This window comes from Notolepis coatsorum (assembly GCF_963971535.1).
Source record: "Notolepis coatsorum genome assembly, chromosome: 4".
Taxonomy (NCBI): Eukaryota; Metazoa; Chordata; class Actinopteri; order Aulopiformes; family Paralepididae; genus Notolepis; species Notolepis coatsorum.
The window spans coordinates 174,730,530-174,746,111 of record NC_140168.1 but is presented as its reverse complement, the minus strand read 5'-3'; positions in this window follow the sequence as shown (position 1 = coordinate 174,746,111).

Here is a 15,582-nt window from a genome sequence, read left to right as displayed (position 1 = left end):
GCTCCAGTAGCTCACCGCGTACCTCGAACGCTATTTCGGCGTCGGGGACAACCGTGCGCGTCACGGATCTGGGGTAGCGAGTTCGACTCCCGGACAAGCCGTACTTTCTCAGAGTGTCTTTCCCCCCACCTGTACCCCCATTCAACCTGTTTCTGTCGGTCACACTTGACCAGAGAAAAAGCGATAAACGCAAAAAGAACCAGCTGACTGGTCAAAGTTTTAAAAAAAGATGACACAAGGCAAGGAACAATGAGACGGAGGTTACATCTACCCATATTTCAGGATGTTTAGGCATTAAAGCGTTCCGTCTTGAGACTGATTTCCGTCAATTTGAGTCGACTATGAAAAAAAATATATATAGAAAGAAATGGAACTTTTTTTTTATATATATATTTTGTATCATTCCATTTGGGCTGTGGGGGTGCTTAATGTCTGAAGGAGTCGACTGAAGGCTTCTTGTCCTCTGCAAAAGCATGCAATTGGTCCACTGATGGATACATCTTGATATTTGTCTAGTCTAGTGTGTTCATTAGATGGGTGAAATCCTCTTTCAGTGCCTCTGTGCCTGTTTTCTTAGGCAGTTAGCCTCTGGTATGCGTGGCATTAGCATTAGCCACGCTTCTATGCCTCTTTTCTTTTGGAAAGAATGATAAAAAAAATAAATAAAAAATTTAATATTTTATTTTTTGCATTTGGCTAAGAGGTTGGCAGTCGACTACAGCTCCTTTTGATCGATTAGTCGACTATTCCACTAATAGGGGTCAGCCCTAGCAAATGTACAGTACTGTTACCCATAGATCCTAACAGAGAATATATACATATGATGGGGAGGAGACTGTACATTAGGAGACTGTACACAAAGTGACGTCAGACTACACCTCCCTATTTAGGAGCAAATTGTTTGCATGATTAAAAACGATGGTTCAAACGTCCGTTCGAAAAACCCTGGTGAATGTTCGAATCCCAAAAACAGGCTTGGGGACAGCTCTAACTGGAGCTGAGCTGAATGTGTTAAAATAGACATAAAAAAGTGAAGGATTGGACTTTGTGAGCTAACTGTAATACAATGTTATTTTTTACAATCATTTACATAACATGTTAAGAAATTACTAATGTGTATGGGAACTGACAAAAAAGGTAATGGTAAAGGTAACGCTTAAAATGTATTATTGCAGTGGCAAAATGTGCAGTGACATTTTTTGGGTGCACCTAAATTATGTGCTGGAGTACCTAAATGAAAGAGTTAGTCTGGAGCCTGAAATTTGAACTATACACAATACATCATTTGAACTATAGACAATACATCATTTGAACTATACAATAATACTGAATTTGAACTATAGACTATACTGAATTTGAACTATACACAATACTGAAAAGTTACAGTGTAGATTTGTTTATTTGTATGACAAAGTCAGTCAACCCTTGCAATCAGTTTCATTTAATGAATTGAAAACAGCATTGATATTACGTAAAAACAAACTGGCAATAGAAAAGGTGTTCAAAATGATCTAGTTCCCTTAAAACGCTAACGCTATTAAATAAAAAATATATAGTGGAGGTTAAAATAAGAATATGACTTTTGATGATATGATATTTTTTTGCTTTAATCCCTGTGTTTACTACAAATTAAAATGATAAGAATGTATCTGCATTAAAGGGGCTAAAGGTCAGTTGCCCCAGGGTAGGGGTCAGTTGCCCCAGGGTAGGGGTCAGTTGATCCAGGGTAGGGGTCAGTTGCCCCAGGCTAGGGGTCAGTTGCTTCAGGCTAGGGGTCAGTTGCTTCAGGCTAGGGGTCAGTTGCTTCAGGCTAGGGGTCAGTTGATTCAGGCTAGGGGTCAGTTGCTTCAGGCTAGGGGTCAGTTGATTCAGGCTAGGGGTCAGTTGATCCAGGGTAGGGGTCAGTTGATCCAGGGTAGGGGTCAGTTGCTTCAGGCTAGGGGTCAGTTGCCCCACGCTAGGGGTCAGTTGATTCAGGCTAGGGGTCAGTTGATCCAGGCTAGGGGTCAGTTGGTTTTAGTCAGTTGAGCAACACGTGTGTAAACTGACCTTTATTAAATCTGGACATAATAAAAGATGGGTCTATTCTTTTATCAAATACAACTGAGCAGCACGTTCTCTTACAGTCTTATTGGCATTTAAATTGTCATTAAATTTACTTTTAACAATATGTGCTATTCCCAAACCAGGAGGTGATGTTACCAGTCGGCATGCTCTCTTATTGTGCACAAGTAGAAGTTCTTTAAGATATTCTGACTCACTTTGAACTTCCTTAGATGCCTAAGGAAGTAGAGGCGCTGCCGTGCCGTCTTCACTACACACTACACACTCCACCAGCTGTTTAATATGATCAGCAAGCTCCTTCACTACACACTCCACCAGCTGTTTAATATGATCAGCAAGCTTCTTCACTACACACTACACCAGCTGTTTAATATGATCAGCAAGCTTCTTCACTACACACTACACCAGCTGTTTAATATGATCAGCAAGCTTCTTCACTACACACTCCACCAGCTGTTTAATATGATCAGCAAGCTTCTTCACTACACACTACACCAGCTGTTTAATGTGATCAGCAAGCTTCTTCACTACACACTCCACCAGCTGTTTAATATGATCAGCAAGCTTCTTCACTACACCAGCTGTTTAATATGATCAGCAAGCTTCTTCACTACACACTACACCAGCTGTTTAATATGATCAGCAAGCTTCTTCACTACACACTACACCAGCTGTTTAATATGATCAGCAAGCTTCTTCACTACACACTCCACCAGCTGTTTAATATGATCAGCAAGCTCCTTCACTACACACTACACCAGCTGTTTAATATGATCAGCAAGCTCCTTCACTACACACTACACCAGCTGTTTAATATGATCAGCAAGCTTCTTCACTACACACTACACCAGCTGTTTAATATGATCAGCAAGCTTCTTCACTACACACTCCACCAGCTGTTTAATATGATCAGCAAGCTTCTTCACTACACACTACACCAGCTGTTTAATATGATCAGCAAGCTTCTTCACTACACACTACACCAGCTGTTTAATATGATCAGCAAGCTTCTTCATCACACACTACACCAGCTGTTTAATATGATCAGCAAGCTCCTTCACTACACACTACACCAGCTGTTTAATATGATCAGCAAGCTTCTTCACTACACACTACACCAGCTGTTTAACATGATCAGCAAGCTTCTTCACTACACACTACACCAGCTGTTTAATGTGATCAGCACGCTTCTTCACTACACCAGCTGTTTAATATGATCAGCAAGCTTCTTCACTACACCAGCTGTTTAATATGATCAGCAAGCTTCTTCACTACACCAGCTGTTTAATATGATCAGCAAGCTTCTTCACTACACACTACACAGCTGTTTAATGTGATCAGCAAGCTTCTTCACTACACACTACACCAGCTGTTTAATATGATCAGCAAGCTTCTTCACTACACCAGCTGTTTAATATGATCAGCAAGCTTCTTCACTACACCAGCTGTTTAATGTGATCAGCAAGCTTCTTCACTACACACTACACCAGCTGTTTAATGTGATCAGCACGCTTCTTCACTACACACTACACCAGCTGTTTAACATGATCAGCAAGCTTCTTCACTACACACTACACCAGCTGTTTAATATGATCAGCAAGCTTCTTCATCACACACTACACCAGCTGTTTAACATGATCAGCAAGCTTCTTCACTACACACTACACCAGCTGTTTAATATGATCAGCAAGCTTCTTCATCACACACTACACCAGCTGTTTAATATGATCAGCACGCTTCTTCTTTAACTCATATTTAAAGATCCTCTTGTCCTCCTACGTTGAACCACTGGTTCAACTTACCCCAGGGCTTTTGACAATTTTATAATGAATATATAATACATTTTCTTTTTATTTAACAACAATGTGCAACACTTTCTCTATGTGCTTCCCTCCATCAACGCCTGAGTAAAGGATGGGTTTTAAATCTGTCCTAAATCAAATGACAGAAATTGTGTACATTTCCCTTGATACACGAACCCACTGGCTCACCTTACCCCACTCCTCCTTATATACATTAGAATAAAGTTTACCCCTCATTGGAAATAAACAATTGTTTTTGGGAAAATGTACACAGAATGAAAAGAATAACCCCCCCCCTCACACGCATACTGATCCTTCTACTGCATCAATGGATCAATTATTAGAAATTATAATAATACAATGGTATTTTCTAACTAAATACTGTATGAATCATCCATTCACTGAAATATCTTACTGTGATGACCAGTGGGGTGGCAGTATTGGGCCAAGGTGGCACTCCGACCAATCAGAAGGCCTCGTTTTTATTCATATGTGGAGTCAAAATGGTAAATGGCTGCATTTATATATCTATTTTATCGAAAGCGCTTTACAATTTGTTCCTCACACTTTACCCATTCACTCACACATTCACTCACTGACGGCGGAGGCAACCATGCATGCAAGGTGTCAACCTGCTCATCGGGAGCAATTAGGGGTTAAGTGTCTTGCTCAAGGACACTTCGATACGCTGCCCGGGAGGAGGGGGAATCGAACCGGGAACCTCTGGATTACCAGGCGACTGCTCTACCTCCCGAGTCACTGTCGCCCCAAAACTGGATCGTCCAATGAATAGCAGTCAATGACTACTGCTTGAATTATATATATTTGACTATGTGACCAATAAAAAAAAATAAAAAATCGTGCGTCTTTTTTATGATGATAGTTTTATGCTTCCTGTTTTTGTTTTGTTTTTAACTTTGACTTGCCAAGATCACTATTTTTAAACTTTGACTCTCTTGTTTAGTTTTTATGCCCTGTAAGCCTGACCAAATAAAATGTATTATTATTATTATTATTATTATTATTATTATTATTATAGGTATGACCTCTGGCCGTCAGTAAGGATCATGGGTGTAAAAAGTACCCAGAAATTGAAAGTATGGGTACCGTCTCAAAATCGTACTCAAGTAAAAGTCAGTATCTGGCTAAAAACACACTTGAGTAAAAGTCAAAAAGTTTCTACTTTTAAATGTACTTAAACTAAAAAGTTAAAGTAAAAACCTTTTTTTATTCCGGGTCAATGAGATGTTCCGTTTCGTCCTCTTCATCACTCGTACTATCGTTTGTGGCCATCTTCTGTAGCTTGTCACTCTGACTGTCTATTTTTCTGATAGCAGGTGTTTAATCAAAGATCCCCGCTTTCTAGTCTTGCACAAGGACCAATCAGCATGGGTATGGGCGGGTTAATTTTCCATTGATGAGGATTTGATTGGCTGTTTTTAAATAAAGTGCGGCCGCAGGATTAATACCGTTAACGTTAGTTCGACCAGAGAAACAAATAATTATACGAATTAAAATAGTTGGACATTTAAATGTATTTGAAATGTAAGGAGTAAGTATGTTCTCTGAAATGTAATTGAGTAAAAGTACAAGTATACAAACCTAATAATACTCGAGTAAAGTACAAATCCCCCAAAACAGTACTTAAGTATTGTAACGAAGTACAATTACTCAAGTACTTTGTTTACCTGGTAAGGACTAAGGATGACACATAAAATACATCAGAACTGTCAGCGAGAGGGGAAGTGGTTAAGATGTGTGCTGTATATAATTTAGTTCGAGCCATATCGCTAGAGACCGGCAGCCAGCAACAATGATACGTCCAATTCTTGTTATTTTCATCCTCCAAGGTAGGATTTCTCTTCAAGTTCAATTTAAGTTACTGTTTTAAAGCTAGTTTTAACTTTGTCAAAGGGTTGAGGTTCCTTGAAATAGCTCAGTGAGATTCACATGGCAAAACTGAAGAGCCAAAAGGATTTCCTGGTTGTGATTAACCCAGGAGGGAAGGTATTAAATTAGTTATAGAAATAAGTTCAAGTTCAAGTTCTTTAATAGTTGTCATACAGAAGTACAGAATACTTTCATACAAAATGCTTCTTACTGTTCAAATAAAGTGATTAAAGTGTTTGTAGTGGTTGAAATAAAGTGATTAAAGCGTTTGTAGTGGTTGAAATAAAGTGTTTGTAGTGATTGAAAGTATATAATATATTTAATACAAAAATAAAGAAAATAGATTGATTGCCGCCTTAAAATGTATGATTGTACTGTATGGTAATTGTTGCAACGTTTAGCTCCTTTCCTTTCCTTCATTTATACACAAACGTGAAAATACCATCTGCATCCCGTCAGAGGTAGACCATTGTGGTGGTGGTTGATGATGCTGGGTTGGGTAGCTGGTACACACAGCGGCAGACAAGACAGGGGCCCCCCATGGAGCACCTCTCTGATGCTGATGGCCACAAATACCTTCACTGCACGGAGAGAACTGGAAAAAACAACTTCATGTCTCAAGAAAAAGATATATGGGAAGTGGCAGTGGACAGACACCATGTGATAGAAATCATGTCTCATAGTGTCATAGTCACAAACCTGAGACATTTGGACATCATGTCTCAGGATTTTGAAGCTTGGTATTGTCTAAACTAGAACTGTTAACCGAATATAGGCTAATTGTAATATAGGCTAACTGAAATACACAATATAATAAGTGTTGTTGTTTTTTTAATACTTTTTATTTTATTTGAAATCTTTATTTCGAACATGTAAATACAAACAATATAAAATCAAAACAAGGGTGGCTGAGTGGCGCAGTGGGCAAGGCGCTCGCCACTAACGCAGGAGATGCTGGTATTGAGCCCAGCTCTCTGCGTTGCTACCGGCTTGGCCGGTCGTCATACTAACACAATTGGCAGTGTTAGGGGTGGGAAAGCCGGTGGGTGGGGATTGGACGTTGTGGACAGCGACTCCTACAGGTCGGTTGGTGCGCCTGTACAGCAGAATCAGGAAGTATTGGGGGCAGCGTGAGCCTCCCACGCGTTACTCCTCGCCACTGAGAGATCGCGCTGTTCAAGTGAAAAAATGCGACAGCTGCCTCCTCATGTACCGGAGGGGACACGTGATGCAAGGCTTGGTCCTCACTGCAGTCGACCAGTGGGAGGCATAGTCTAGCAACGTTTGAGACAGGGGAGGGGAGAATTGAAGGGAGAATTGGCGAGGCGAAATTGGGATGGGAGAAAAATAGAAAATAAGGAGAAAAAGTGGATAAAAAAAGAAGAAAAAAATCTAAACAAATCATTGATCTCTATGAAATGGATTTATTTTTATAGTAAACTAAAACAAAACATAACTCAATTTACATGTTCGAAAAGGAGTAGGAAGAAGACGTATACACTTATTTAATCCTACCCCTTTTCCACTACTCAAATGAGTGTACTAATTTAAAACATTACAAAACAAATATATATAATATATATGCAAAACAATTATATAAGTAAAACATGAAAGAAATAAAATAAAAATGTAAACACCCGTGAATGTCAAATCCCTTCCTCATCCCTCTACCTCGTGAAAATCATTTCCTTATACATCAGTTTGAATTGTCTCATGTTTGGACATTGCTTTAGCACCACATTCAGACTGTTCCACAGTTTCACTCAACATTTGGAAATGCAGTGTCTTCTCTTGGTAGTGCGTACACTAAGGACTTTTAAATTAAGTTCTCCCCTCAGATTATAACCCCCCTCTCTATCAAAGTGTCAGTTCTTGAATGTTTCCTTGTTGTTGTTGTTGTCCTCATTGTCTTGGTATCTTACAGCCGTGGCAGCTGAGCCCGTCAAGCAGGTGTCTGGTTACCTCGGGGAGTCAGTCACCTTAGGAGCAGACTCCTCCTGGAACATCTCCTGGATTGAGTGGTCCATATTAACCAACACCACCTGGATCGCCACCTACTTTAACGGGAGAAAAAACACTGATCACTTTTGGAGGTACACAGGGAGACTGAGTCTCAACACCACCTCAGGTAATGTAAAAAAAATATATAAAAAATAATTTTAATAATACAATAAATAATAATTAAAAATAATCTGCTGCTCAATTTCCACCTGTAATCAGATTTTATTTTACAATATATGACAAAAGTCTGATTATTTCATCATGCTGTAATCTACAGGGAAAGAAAGTTATCAGATTGATTTATTCGTCTTCTGTTTTTTATCAATGCAAATACTGCTGGAGGAGCAGTGCACGCACCCATAACACACACAAATAATGTTTCCCCCTTATTACCCAGAGTGGTATCTATCCACCCAGAGAGTTTTGGTGTGATTTGCACAGGTTTGGAGGTATCGGTTATAGACTCGTCACTCGCCAGCGCTAAAACGTAGTGTGGAGATAGGTCTGCCCAATGCGAGACTACCTTCAGCCCAATACAGTGGAGGTCAACGGACCTTCTGTGGTACTCAAAGTGCAGAAAAACAACTAAACAAAAACATCTCTTCATGACACAATAACCCATAGACCTTGTTGTGAACAGTAGTGTCACTGTATTTTGTAACTGAAGTAACGCATAGCCATAATTAGTTGGGTCCAGATCCTCAATTCCGTGATCATTCTCTGGCTGACGTGTTTTGATGATTAAAATATTTACCCCACACCCCTCCTAAAAAACCCAGACTCTTTTTTCTAGTGGGCCAAATCCAAGAAATCCAGTCAATCATGAATAATGCATCAAATTTGCCTTTCAGTAAGTTGACCACGATTCAGATTCTGAAAAATGAAGAGTGAAAACGTAACTTTTGAATGGGAAGCTAGGTGTTTGGAGTTTGCCATTTTTACAGTATGTAAGGAAGGAGATTAACAATGGTAAACTATAGCTATGACAGTTATGAATCTATGTCTACCAAAGGATTTAGTAATGGCAATGCACGGCAAAGATGTTCATGTAAAAAAATAAAACATTTTACTTTATTTAAACTCAATTCCTCCTTACTGCCCCACCACTGGGTCCATAGGCGATTTTAGAGGGGGGCAGGTTTTTTCCTTGATTGGCCAGCCCAGCTCTGCTATCAGCTCTGATAAAAAAAAAGAAAAGATTATGAGTATTTATTTACATTTTTACGAGACTAATTAACAAAATTATGATTAAATAAATGTAATTGTGGTTTGTACCAGTTTGTGTTTTGCCATCATTATAAAAGTTTGTTAATTATTCATAACACCAATTATCATAATCCACCAATTGCAATAGAATCAGCGTGGCGCCGGCGCACGGACTCGCTCTCGACTGTTTCCGGCGCCAAATCAATTTGTATACTTGAAGCGAAGATACAGCTGCTGCACAATAGCGAAAAGACACAATTGGACAACATGTCTGCTATTAGAAACTGGCCCCTGTAAATGTCAAAATCCCCCCCCACTCCCCCACCATACCCAACCCCCTCTAATGTACAGTTTCTTCCCCTTCGGATTTAAATTATTTTTATGATGTTCTCTTTCTTACACAGTACCGTATATTTGTATGTCATAAATGTTTGAAAATTGAAAATGGAGGACCCTTATGTAAACAAGACGAAAGTCTTTTTCTGGTCTTCATCCTCTTAGCAATTGTTTGTATTGAGCTGTACTGTAATTGTACCCATTCTGTAATCTGTTAATAAAGTTTTAAATCAATCAACCAATCACTAGAGAAGACAAGTTAACATTGTTCCGGACAAAAAAATTGCAGTAGTCACCAACTTCCCCATCTCCTCTCATCCCAGAACTTTCTATTTAACCCATGACTTAAAAAAAACCTTCCCCTTTCTTATAAACTCTGCTAATACTCTTGTGTCACTGAGAATGTCTCAAGCTAAATTCAGAACATGTATTATTATTATTATTATTATTATATATATATATGTCAGAATGGAGGTAGGTGAATTCCAATGGGTGAAGGCAATCACAGAGACGGAGAGTGTTTACTCTTGAACAGGTTCGACTTTAATAGTAAGAACACAGAGTAAATTCTAAGAGAGACAAGTGCTAAATAGCACAGGTAGGAATAAGGTAAATAGGAGCTTATTGGAGGTCCAGAGTAGAACCGTCCGCGTTATCCCCGAACGCAATTAGTGAAGACCTGACAATGAACAAGCAGAAGACAGGTAGGTTACATAGACACCAAATACCAACATTCCACACACACCCCCGTGACAGCCAATCAGGAACCACCCCTAAGTGACAGCACTAATTGACAGGGAAATGACAGGTGACAAGCCCAGTGACAAATGCCAGGAATGTGGGTGGTCACCGACCACAGTCGGTGTCCAGAACGTAACAGTACCCTCCCCCGACGAACGGCACCAGACGTTCACCTAGGAGCCTCGGGATTCAGCCGCCGGAAATCAACGATCAGGCTGGGATCTAAAATATCCCTTTGAGGCACCCAAGAACGCTCTTCTATCCCGTACCCCTCCCAATCCACCAAGAACTGAAACCCCCTACCCCTCCGCCTACAACCCAGTATCCTCCGCACCGTGTAAATGGGTTGACCGCCAATAAACCGGGGCGGAGGAACCACAGGCAGTGGCGGGGCCAAGTGCGATGAGAGGAATGGCTTCAACAGGGACACATGAAACGTCGGATGAACCCTCATAGAGCTCGGAAGTCGTAGCTTGTAAGCCACTGGATTAACCCGATGAATCACTTTAAATGGTCCTATAAAGCGAGGAGCCAGCTTCTTGGATTCCACCCGGAGAGGGAGATCCCGGGTGGAAAGCCAAACCCGCTGCCCCGGACGGTAAACTGGAGCCGGACGACGCTTACGGTTAGCCTGCCGTTGGGTACTAACCGAAACCTTCTGTAGCGCCTTCCGAACCTGTTTCCACGTCCTGCGACAGCGAGCCACATGTGCCTGGGCCGAGGGCACCTCCGCCTCCTGCTCCTGCTCGGGAAACAGAGGAAGTTGAAAACCATACTGGCACTGATAGGGAGACATACCGGTAGAAGAGGAGAGAAGGGTATTATGCGCATACTCAGCCCAAGCCAACCTCCTACTACGGACTACCGGCAACGTAACATCTCAAGACCCCCTCCAAATCCTGGTTGACCCGCTCCGTCTGCCCGTTCGACTGCGGATGGAACCCAGACGACAGACTGACAGAGGCGCAGAGGCCGGCGGCAAACGCCTTCCAGAACCTGGAGGGTTCTACCGGCAACGTAACATCTCAAGACCCCCTCCAAATCCTGGTTGACCCGCTCCGTCTGCCCGTTCGACTGCGGATGGAACCCAGACGACAGACTGACAGAGGCGCCGAGGCCGGCGGCAAACGCCTTCCAGAACCTGGAGGCGAACTGAGGACCCCGGTCCGACACGATATCCACTGGAAGCCCGTGGACCCGAAAGACATGCTGTATAACTAAATCAGCAGTCTCCCGGGCCGATTGGAAGCTTGGGGAGAGGGACAAAGTGAGCCGCCTTAGAGAACCGATCCACCACCACCAAAATGGTGGTCAACCCGTCCGAAAGGGGAAGACCAGAAATAAAGTCCAGAGATATGTGTGACCAGGGTCGTTTAGGAATAGGAAGTGGTCGGAGGAGACCCGCCGGTGCCCATCGAGAGGTCTTACTACGTGCGCACACCGGACAGGCCGCCACAAAGGAACGCGTATCCCCCTCCACTGTCGGCCACCAGAACCTCCTACGGATAAATTCCAGGGTCCTGGTTGCCCCTGGGTGGCTGGTGAGGGATGACGCATGTGCCCACTGTAGCAAGCGTGAGCGCGCCACCTTGGGAACATACGACCGTCCCGGAGGACCCCCACCTGGATCGGGCTCCCGCGTTAGCGCCGACCTTACCACCCTCTCTATGCCCCAAGATACGGGTGCCAAAATCAAGGCCGGTGGAATAATGGGATGGGGCTGCTCCTCCCGACCAGGAAGATCAAACTGGCGCGACAAAGCGTCAGGTTTGATATTCTTGGAGCCGGGTCTATAGGAGATGGTATATCGAAATCGTGTGAAGAACAACGTCCACCTGGCCTGGCGAGCGTTAAGGCGTTTAGCCCCTTGGATGTAAGCCAAGTTCTTATGATCAGTCCAAATAATGAAAGGATGTGCCGCCCCCTCTAACCAATGTCTCCACTCCTCCAGTGCCAATTTGATCGCCAATAACTCCCGATTACCCACGCTCGGCTGGTGACAGACGGCGAGAAAAAAAAGCACACGGGTGCACTTTCCCATCCTTTAAGCATTTCTGAGAGAGCACCCCCCCCACCGCGACGTCAGAGGCATCCACCTCCACAATGAACGGAACCTCTGCGTCATGGCGGATCAATACAGGAGCGGATGTAAAATGACGTTTAAGATCGCAGAAGGCCGACTCAGCCCTAGGCGACCATTCAAAGCCAGGGAGAGAGGCCTTAGTGAGAGCTGTTAAAGGATTGGCTAAGGCGCTAAAGTTGCGAATAAAGCGCCTGTAAAAATTTGCAAAGCCCAAAAAACGTTGTAACCCCTTGAGCGACGAAGGTCGTGGCCAGTCCAAAACTGCACTCACCTTGGCTGGATCCATGCGCAGATCGCCCTTCGTCAACACAAAGCCCAGGAAGGACACGGTGTCCGTGTGAAACACACACTTCTCAGCCTTAACGAATAGTTGATGCTTGAGGAGACGGTCTAGCACCTCCCGAACGTGCATTTGGTGTTGCACCATATCGCGAGAAAAAATCAGGATATCATCTAAGTAGACAAACACCGACACCCCAATCAAGTCTCGCAGCACGTCGTTAACCAGGGCTTGGAAGACTGCCGGAGCATTAGCCAAACCAAAGGGCATGACCAAATACTCATAGTGCCCATTGGGTGTGTTAAATGCAGTCTTCCACTCGTCTCCCTCTCTAATCCTGACCAGATTGTATGCATTACGTAAGTCAAGTTTAGAAAAGACCTGTGCCCCCTGTAAGCACTCAAAGGCCGTGTCCATGAGAGGTAAAGGATATCGGTTCTTGATGGAAACGTCATTCAATCCCCTATAATCAATGCATGGGCGCTGATCCCCATCTTTTTTATCAACAAAGAAGAAGCCAGCGCCGGCAGGGGAAGTGGACGGGCGTATGTGCCCCGCAAGCAATGCCTCCTCTATGTAGGTGTTCATGGCCAAGGTTTCGGGGCGTGAGAGAGAGAACATTCGCCCGCGAGGCGGGGAGGTACCGGGTAGAAGATTAATGGGACAGTCGTATGATCTATGAGGCGGAAGTGCTTTAGCACGCGTCTTGCTAAAAACGTCCGCCAGGTCCCAATAGATCTCAGGCACCCCTATCAAATCGGGATTAGAGGGTAGATCAGAATCTGCCACGCTCCCCACTATCCTGGAGAGAGAGGGAGGAGACAAAAGAGAAGAGGGGGGGGGAGACAAGGGTTTGGGCAAACTCCCGCTGACGATCGACTTGACGTCGGCCGCCGTTGAGAGTTCGCCCGTGCTCCAATTAATGATATGAACACATGACGACAACCAGGGATGACCCAACACCATGACAGAATAGGGGGAAAAGATGACAAAAAATGTAACCCATTCCCACTCCCCACCCGCCACCCGGATGTGTAAAGGAACCGTGCGCTGGGTGACGCTCCCACTGCCCAGAGGCCGACCGTCCAGGGCATAAACTGGTAAGGGAACCCCTAAATCCTCCACTGGGGTTCCCCACTCCTTCACCAATCCCACGTGAATAAAATTGCCCGCCGCCCCTGAGTCAATGAGAGCCTTAGTTCCCCTAATGTCACCCCCACAGTTGATCGCCACCTCAAAAAATGTACGAGAATCAGTGGTTTTGGCAGGAATGAGCCCACCTGCTGGCGCTTTCTCGAAGCCTGACGGCGCACCTTCTATTCCCGACTGGCGCCGAGCCGATACAGCCTGGACCCGACAGCTGCCGAAGCGGTGACCGGTGCGACCGCACCGGAAGCAGCGTCGCTCTTTGATGAAGCGCTGCCTCTCGTCGTCCGAGAGCGACAGCGCTCCAAGCTGCATGGATTCATCACCCAGTGGCCCACTCGTATAATGCATGGAAGTATCAACACCAGGAGAAGAAGGAAAACATACCTGGGTGTTGTTGACACGCTCCTTCTCCCTCTCCTGGTGCCGATTGTCCATCTTGATGGTGGTGTTGATCAGCACTTCCAGCTGCTCGGGGATCTCACGCGCGGAGAGCGCATCTCGCATCCGCGCTGAGAGTCCCCTGACGAACAGAACCACGCAGACGTTCTCCGCCCAAGCTGTCTCCCGAGCCAAGATCCGAAAATTGATAGCGTAAGCTGCGACCGTGCGGAGGCCCTGCCGGCAGTCGAGAAGACGACCACCAGCCTCGAAGATCGAGAGTACCCGGGAAGTATCGAATACTCTTCTCAACTCCCGGGTAAAGGCGGCCAGACTGTCGCAGATTATCGCCCCCGCCTCTAATTCCGCCGTAGCCCAGGAGAGAGCTTGACCGGTGAGCAGTGTGATAATATACGCTACCTGTGCTTTCTCCGATGGAAATGATCGTGGTTGCAGCCGGAAAACGAGTAGACACTGGGTGATGAACTCCCGACAACCATCCGGTGATCCGTCATAGCGAGCGGGCGCCTGCAGTCGTGGCTCGTGGGACCGTTCCTGGACCCCGAACACCCCCCGACTCTCCTCTGCGTGGATTGTTGCTTCTCCCGTCGCCGACTGAACACCAGCCACTCCTTCTTGGGCTTGTCGGGCTGTGGCCAACGCCGACTGCGCCACCGCTTGGGATGAGCCGACGATCCCGTTGAGTCGGACTAACTCGGCGCCGACCAGCTGTTGATGTTCCTCCATCCGTGTCTGGGCTGCTCCCTGCGCCTGGAGCATCTCCATGATGGCCTCCATGGAATTCTGATGGTCAGGTCTTCTGTCAGAATGGAGGTAGGTGAATTCCAATGGGTGAAGGCAATCACAGAGACGGAGAGTGTTTACTCTTGAACAGGTTCGACTTTAATAGTAAGAACACAGAGTAAATTCTAAGAGAGACAAGTGCTAAATAGCACAGGTAGGAATAAGGTAAATAGGAGCTTATTGGAGGTCCAGAGTAGAACCGTCCGCGTTATCCCCGAACGCAATTAGTGAAGACCTGACAATGAACAAGCAGAAGACAGGTAGGTTACATAGACACCAAATACCAACATTCCACACACACCCCCGTGACAGCCAATCAGGAACCACCCCTAAGTGACAGCACTAATTGACAGGGAAATGACAGGTGACAAGCCCAGTGACAAATGCCAGGAATGTGGGTGGTCACCGACCACAGTCGGTGTCCAGAACGTAACATATATATATATATATATAATATATATACATAGTGATATATCATTATCATTATCTTCCTTTTGAATAAAGTAGGGTTTTTCTGCATCAGGATTGTTAAAGATAATTAGCCTAATCCAGAGAGAGAGATAAAGAATTTTTTGAAGGGCGGCTGATTGGCGCAGTGGGCAAGGCGCTCGCCTCTAACGCAGGAGACGCTGGGTTCGAGCCCAGCTCTCGGCGTTGCTACCGGCTGGCCGGTCGTTCATACTAAACACAATTGGCAAGTGTTAGAGGGTGGGAAAGCTGGTGGGTGGGGATTTGACGTTGTGGACAGCGACTCCTACAGGTCGGTTTGGTGACGCCGGTGCAACGGAAACAGGAAGTGACGGGGGCAGCGTGAGCCTCCCACGCGTTACTCCTCGCCACTGAGAGTT